This window comes from Chiloscyllium plagiosum, chromosome 15, assembly GCF_004010195.1.
Source record: "Chiloscyllium plagiosum isolate BGI_BamShark_2017 chromosome 15, ASM401019v2, whole genome shotgun sequence".
NCBI lineage: Eukaryota > Metazoa > Chordata > Chondrichthyes > Orectolobiformes > Hemiscylliidae > Chiloscyllium > Chiloscyllium plagiosum.
In genome coordinates this window covers 59,441,196-59,447,689 of record NC_057724.1, presented here as the reverse complement: position 1 = coordinate 59,447,689, position 6,494 = coordinate 59,441,196, and positions in this window count along the sequence as shown.

Below are 6,494 nucleotides of genomic sequence, written 5' to 3'. Positions count from 1 at the left end.
CACCCAGATAGTGGTCTAGATCAGTGCTGTATTTCATATTCAAAGGAATACCTAGCGATGCAGGAAGAATGGTAGTGGTCTGAGGTCTGCAAATAAGTGCCACTACCCTCTCTTTGCTTCCTCATTGGGCCACTACTCACTCTAAATCTGCCACTACATACCCCTCTTATCAAGACTCACAGACTATAACTCTCCATTTACCACATCTATTAAATGCCTCTCATCCTTCCTTGCTACCTCTATAACTCCAACTCATTCACTAGAAACACCTCACCTCTACTCCTACATATGTGTGACCACTAACTATTCTTCCATCATATACAATGCATCCCTTTGTCTCATTGCAGCAAAAATAACCTCTCGCTCTCCCTATATACACACATGCACACACTCCTTCAGAATGATGTCTTTACAGTTTCCTGGCTGACTTACCTGTAATCTCTGGATTGGTTTCACTTGACCTGTTGGACTGAGCATGCTGTAATCTCCATCCTGTAAGTTGGCATTTCCCTGGATTCTGGTAGGACCAAGTGTTTGACAGGGGCCAACTCCATGTACTTTAATCAGATGTGCCCTTTGACCAACTGAGGGCATTCTGTTGTTTGGAGTATATGCAGTATCTTTGCTGCATGAACTGCTGCCACTCACTACAGGTTTAACGTTGACATAGCTCTGTAACATTTCCATCTCCTTATTCCCTGTATGCTAAAATAGCAAATCAGGCCATGAGGTTCCAAGTAAGTGCAAAGCAAATGTGTGCTAATAAGGCAGACTAAGAACTTGAGTAAGTGTTCCTGACCTCTGAAGTAAAGTGTTGAAGGGCTGAAGTGGTATACAAATTGGTCTGAGCGCAGGCCTGATAATATGGCAAGGATAATGGTCGCTGTGGTGGTGGAAGGTGGTGGTAGAGCGTTGTGGTTTGAACTGGAGGCCTGTGACCAGGGGTGTGACCAGGCCACAAGCATCGGTGCTGGGTTCACTATTGTTTGTCATTTATGTAAACAATTTGGACAAGAATATAAGAGAAATTGTTGAAGTGAATGACTCCAAAATTGGTGGTATAGTGGATAGTGAAGAAGTTTATCTAAGAGTGCAACAGGATCTCGATCAACTGGACCACTGGGCTGAGGAATGGCAGAGGGAGTTTAGTGTAGATAAATGTGAGATCTTAAAATTTAGTATGACATACCAGGGCAGGACTTATACAATTAATGGTAGGCCCTGGAGGGTGTTGTTGAACAGAGAAACCTAGTGGTAATAGCTACATAGTTCTTTGAGAGTGGTGTCACAGACAGACAGGGTGGTGAAGAAGGTATTTATCCTTCATTGGTCAAAGCATTGAGTACAGGAGTTGGGATATCATGTTACAGCTGTACAAGACATTGGTAAGACTGCATTTGGAGTAAATGCACACAATTCTGATCACCCTGTTATTGGAAGGATGTTATTAAACTGGAAAGAGTGCAAAAAAAGATTTACAAGGATGTCACCAAGACTGGAAGATTTGAGTTATAAGAAGAGGCTGGATAGGCTGGAACTTTTTTCCCTGAAGCGTAGGATGCAAAGGAGAGGTGCAGACGTTTATAAAACCATGAGGAGCATGGATAGGGTGAATAACCAAAGTCCTTTTCCCAGGGTAGGGGAATCCAAAACAAGAGGGCATAGGTTTAAGGTGAGAGGGGAAAGACTTAAAAGGGGCTTGAACTACAACGTTTTCACGCAGAGGGTGCTGCGTATATGGAATAAGCTGCCAGAGGAAGTGGTAGAGGCTGGTACAATTAAAATATTTAAAAGACATTTGGACAGCTACATAGATAGAAAAGGTTTAGTGGGATATGGGCCAAATGCAGACAAACGGAACTAGTTCAGTTTAGGAAACGTGGTCGATGTGGACAAGTTGGGCCGAAGGGCCTGTTTCTGTGCTATATGACTTGCAGAAGAGTTGAGGAGGATGATGGCCAAGGACCATATAGGGTTGTTGTGGTGAAGAAACAGATAACAGAATGATAGATCTCTACAGTGTGGGAAGAGGTCATTCGGTCCATCAAATCTGTACTGATCCTCTGAAGAGCATCCCCTCACATTTACTGTGATTAGTCTATCTAAATCTACACATCTCTGGACACTACAGGAAAATTTACCGTGGCCAATCTAGCTAACCTGCATATCGGAGCACCGAAGAATCCCACATGCGGACACGGGGAGAATGTGCAAACTCCACACAGGCAGTCACCCAAGGGTGGAATCAAACATGGGTCCCTGGAACTGTGAGGCAGCAGTGCTAACCACTGAGCCACTGTGCCATCCATGATGGCCAGGAGAAGCAAGTGGTGAGCTGTAGCTCTGACTTGTATGTGGGAAACATGCACTGTCTGGTTTCCCGGGGAAGCAGGAGAGAATTAAAGCAACATATAAATTAGGGATGAGTTGGGGCTTTAATGAGATGCAAATACATGGAAGTAAGGTAGCCATTCTCAATGGTGTCATTCTGAACTTACTCTTTAAATCTTATGAGGGGAAAATCAGAAATAATTTTTGCAACATGTGAGATTCTGATTTTTTTTCATTGTCACCATACTTTCGTAACTCTCACCATTGTCTGTTGCTACATAAGAAAGGAAAAATCTGCCTGTGTTTCTGAGATGTAGGTATTTTTTCACTAGCATCACGTTTTGCTATAATAAGACAGATGAGCAAACACACAGGCTCCATGATCAAGGAGATTGGACACTTTTAGAATTTGATTCAACTCCCCAGCTATTAGCCACACTCATCATCCATAAATATACAGACAGCACATTACAACATCTCTGAGCAACTGCATTTTACCAAAGAGAAAGTCAACCATTACTTGTTTTTTGGCACTCAGCTAGTGCTACACCTCCTCTAGGCAGCACAAGCAATATTACTGGATGACTAAATAGCACTCACACCCAGTAATCTGTGCCATTTGCCTTCAGTTTCCTCAAGGAGGGTTTGTGTATCTGAAGTTGTGCAATCTTATGTCTTGGTGCCAAGTGCTACTGTCCTGTGGGTCCACATGGTGACTGTGTGTCATTATTCCAAACAAATAGCATTGCGTTATCACTAGGATACAGAGTGATATTAAAGCCAATGAAGCGAAGATCTCTGTTTTTAAAGAACAAAGGTCTCTTTCTTGTTTGTCCCTCAGTTTGCTGTGCAGTGTGTTGGCTGAACTCTGAAAAGACTGCATGGAAGTTTCCATGTGCTCCATTGGGAATAAATTCATACACTGTAGGTGCAGTTTTATTTTAGGAAATGACAGCTTTGGGACTGACTGAGGAAATTCCAGGCCAAAGTGTTGATTATTAATTTGCTGGTTTACAGTTTCCTATAAATTCCGCTATTTATCTCATTCCGCCCCTCACGCTTTTTCCCAACTTTTTCCATTCCTGCTCTCTAAAAAGCAATGTGTCTTTGGCAGAGGATAACTTGACAGCTGCTCTTGCTGCATCCTGAGATCCACACTCAGTGCTGTGCGGCGTCATATGCACACACTCGACCTTTCTCCAACAGCATCACATCACGCTGGCTCAGGGCTACACCACTCTGTAATTCCACTTCATCCTCCAGCTTTCTGGTATTAAGGCCCACAAGATGCAACAAGTCAGAGATACCCATACCCCTCTGGATCCTTCCTCCCCTTCCCTCTAACTCCAGCCCATCCCCCCATACTACCTCTTGTTGCATATTCACTATCCTTCCTAAACTTCGACTCTCCAATGCCGAACATGCTGTACTCGGCAGAGGTCTCAGTTTTATCCCTCTGTGTCTCCACCTTAAAGTTTGGGCACAACATGACAACAAACTCTTCTTCCATTGTCTTTGCCTCCGTGCCCATTTCTTTGGACAAGAGCCCTCTCCCCTTCCCATACACGCCTTCGCCCACCTCCAACAGTCTCCCTCCACCTGGATCCCTTCCTCTGGGCTTCAATCTGCATTTGATCAAAAGCCCTTCATCAGGAATGCCTATTTCTCTCCGAACTGACTGCACTCTGTGTGGTCAGATCCAACCCTGACTTTTGTTATTAAGCCTGTTGATCAGAGTGGTGCTGTTGTAGTCTGGCGGACTGAACTCTACACATTGCAGAGGCTGAGCACCAGCTCTAAGATACCTCCTCCTATCTCCCCTGAACCATGACCCCACCATGGAACATCAGGCCATTGTATCAACTACGGTCACTAACCTCATTTCATCTGGTGATCCCCCCCACCTGCCTCTAAGCTGATAGTCACCCAGACCTGCACAGCCCGCTTCTACCTCCTGAAAATCCACAAACAGGACTGCTCAGGCATTGTTTCAGCCTGCTCCTGCCTCATCTCTTCCTACCTTGACGCTAGTGTTTTCTCCCTGGTCCCATCCCTGTCAATGTACATCCGTAATTCCTCTGATGCTTTCCACCAGTTTTGGAATTTCCAGTTTGCGGGCTCCAGCTGCTGCCTCTTTGCCATGGATGTGTAGTCCCTTTACGCCACTAGGATGGTCTCAGGGCTCTCTGCTTCTTCCTGGAGCAAAGGCCTGAACTGGCCCCACCCACCACCACCATCCTCCTCCTCTTGGCCGAGCTCGTCCTCACCCTGAACAGCTTCTCTTTTAACTTCTCTCATTTTCTTCGGGTCAGAGGATTGGCCAAAGGTATTCGCATAGACCCAGTTATGCATGTCTGTTTGTTGGGTACATGGAACATTCCTTGTTCCAGTCCTGTTCTGGCCCCCACCCACAACTCTTTCTCTGTTATGTCGATGATAACCGGTGCAGCTTCCCTCTCTCGTCTGGAATTGAAAAAGTTAATCGATTTTGCTTCCAATTTCCACTATGCCCTCACTTTCACCTGGTCCATCTTTGACTCCTCCCTTCCCTTCCTCAACAAATCTCTTTCTATTTCTGGGGATGGACTGCCATTAATATCCACAATAAACCCAAGGACTCCCAGTTACCTGAACTATACTTCCTCACACCCTGCTTCCTGTAAACACTCCATTCCATTCTCCCAATTCCTTCATCTCCGTCTCGCATATGTTCCGATGATCCAACTTCGACAAAGGAGCCACCAAAATGTCCATTTTCTTCCTCAACCATGGATTTCCTAGCACTGGTTTTGACAGGGCCCTCAACTGTGTCTGACCCATCTCCTGCACTTCGGTCCTTAGCCCATCTTCCGTCCTGCAACAGCGATAGGGTTCTCCTTGTCCTTACCATCCCACCAGCATCCACATCCAGAGGATCATCAACTGCCATTTCCGCCAGCTCCAGTGTGATGCCAACACCAGACACATATTCTCATCCCCTCACCTGTCCGCCTTCCGCAGGGACTGTTCCCTCTGGGATACCCTGGTCCACCCTTCCTTCACTCCCAAACCACCCCCCCACCGCCTCACAGTACCTTCCCCTACAATCGCCAAAGGTGTAACACCTGCCCATTTACCTCCTCCCTCTTCCATGTCCAAGGACCCAAACATACCTTCCAGGTGAAGCAACACTTTACCTGCACTTCTCACAATCTAACCTACACTATTTGCTGAACACAATGTGGTCTCCTCATCATTAGGGAAACAAAGTGAAGACTGGGTGACTGCTTTGCAGAACATATATGTTTCTGTCTGCAAAAAGAACCACGAGCTTCCAGTTGCCTGCCACTTTAACACACCACCCTGTTCCCTGGCCAACATCTCTGTTTCTGGCTTGTTACAGTGCTCCACCGAAGTTCAGTGCAAGCTGGAAGAACAGCACCTCATTGTCCTCTTGGGGATGCCACAGCCCTATGGACTCAAAATCATGTTCAATAACTTTAGGGCTTGAACTCTCTTATGTCCTAGCCCCCTATCCCAAACACCAGGCCTTGTGATCACATAGTCTGCTATTACACACAACCCATTGTTAGCTACTAACAGTCACTATTAACAGCTATTCACCCTCCTAGCCTGGTGGTTATCCACTCCTCCTTGTTTCAACTGTTCTCTCTTTGGGCTTCATCCCTATCTGTCATTTACTCTTTACCCCCTCCCCTCCAACTTATTCTTCTGCATTAAAAAAAACATTTTCCTAACTACCATCAGTTCTGAGGAAAGATCACCAGACCCAGAATGTTAACTCTGATTTCACAGATCTGCCAGACCTTCTGAGCTTTTCCAGCGATTTATGTTTTTGTTTATAACTTAATAGGGATCCTCCTGTATCCTTTCCAGATAATCATTGTTCAGCATGCTGGCTGCTTGTTTGAATTGGTTTGGGAAGATAGGATTAACTGATACTGTTAAAAATCACACAACACCAGGTTATCGTCCAACAGGTTTACTTAGAAGTACAAGCTTTCGGACCGCTGTCCCTTTGTCGGGTACCTAGTCACTAGCTACCTGATGAAGGAGCAGCGCTCCAAAAGCGTGTACTTCCAAATAAACCTGTTGGACTATAACCTGATGTTGTTTGATTTTTAACTTTGTCCACCCTAGTCCAACACCAGCACCTCCACATC